The sequence below is a fragment of the Hipposideros armiger genome, unplaced genomic scaffold (assembly GCF_001890085.2).
Source record: "Hipposideros armiger isolate ML-2016 unplaced genomic scaffold, ASM189008v1 scaffold_96, whole genome shotgun sequence".
In the NCBI taxonomy this organism is placed as follows: Eukaryota; Metazoa; Chordata; class Mammalia; order Chiroptera; family Hipposideridae; genus Hipposideros; species Hipposideros armiger.
The window spans coordinates 42,596-43,863 of NW_017731446.1; the positions used below are offsets into that span (position 1 = coordinate 42,596).

Genomic DNA, 1,268 nt, shown 5'->3' on the forward strand with positions numbered 1-1,268 from the left:
GAGATGATTCCTACTTATAAATGTATTTATAAGACACATATAGACACAGAAAGACAAATAGTGTATGATCTCACTTATATGCGGAATCTAAAAAAGAAAAAAGAAGCCAAATTCATAGAAAAAGAGATCAGGTTTGTGGTTACCAGAGAAGGGAGTGGTGAGAGGAGGGGGAATTGGGTGAAGGTGGCCAAAGGGTACAAACTTCCAGTTATATGATAAATGAGTACTAGGGATGTAATGTATCACATAATGATTATAGTTAACACTGCTTTATGGTATACTTGTAAGTTGTTACAAGACAAAATCCTAAGAGTTCGCATCACAAGGAAAATTTTTTTTTTCTTTTTCTTTTTGTATCTATATGAGATGATGGATGTTAATGAAACTTATTGTGGTAATCATTTCACGATATATGTAAGTCCAATCATTGTGTTGTACACCTTAAACTTATACAGTGCTGCATGTCAATTATAGCTCAATAAAACTGAAAGAAAAAGCCCTAACTGAATTTTTTTAAAATTCAGGGTTTAAAAATTTTTAAGTACTTTAAAAAATATATTAAAATAATTTAATCACTGTTTTTTCCACTTCCTCATTCATCCAATTGAGTCTACAGCTGATTGCTTAAGACAGCTTTAAAATCCAAGTTAAACTTGCTTAGGCCGATGAATTCATATTAGCATGTATATTTAAAAAAGGGGGTGTTTGGCTTTTCACAAAGATGGCACTGAAAGCTAAGAAGGAAGCTCCTGCCCCTTCCAAAGCAAAGGCTTTGAATACAAAGAAAGCAGTGCTAAAAGGCATCCACAGCCACAGAAAAAAGAAGATCCACACACGTCACCCACCTTCTGAAAGCCCAAGACACTGTAGCTCCAAAGGCAGGGCAAATATCCCCAGGAGAAACAAGTTTGACCACTATGCCATCACCAAGTTCCCCCTAACTACCGAGTCAGCCATGAAGAAGACAGAAGACAACAATACATTTTTGTTCGTTGTGGATGTCAAGGCCAAAAAGCACAGATCAAACAGGCTATGAAGAAGCTCTATGACATTGACATGGCCAAGGTCAACACCCTGATCAGGCCTGATGGAAAGAAGAAAGCATATGTTCGACTGGCTCCTGACTATGATGCTTTGGATGTTGCCAACAAAACTGAGATCATCTAAACTGAGTCCAGCTGGCTAATTCTAAATATAAATTATTTCACTGCAAAATAAATAATTAATAAATAAATAAATAACATAACATAACATAAAAAAGGGGGTGT

The 1,268-nt window shown here is 35.7% G+C and overlaps 1 pseudogene; it reads left to right on the forward strand.

The window, feature by feature from the left end:
- Positions 1 to 721: 721 nt before the first annotated feature.
- Positions 722 to 1,036, forward strand: LOC109384523 (60S ribosomal protein L23a pseudogene; annotated as a pseudogene).
- The last annotated feature ends 232 nt before the right edge of the window (positions 1,037 to 1,268 follow it).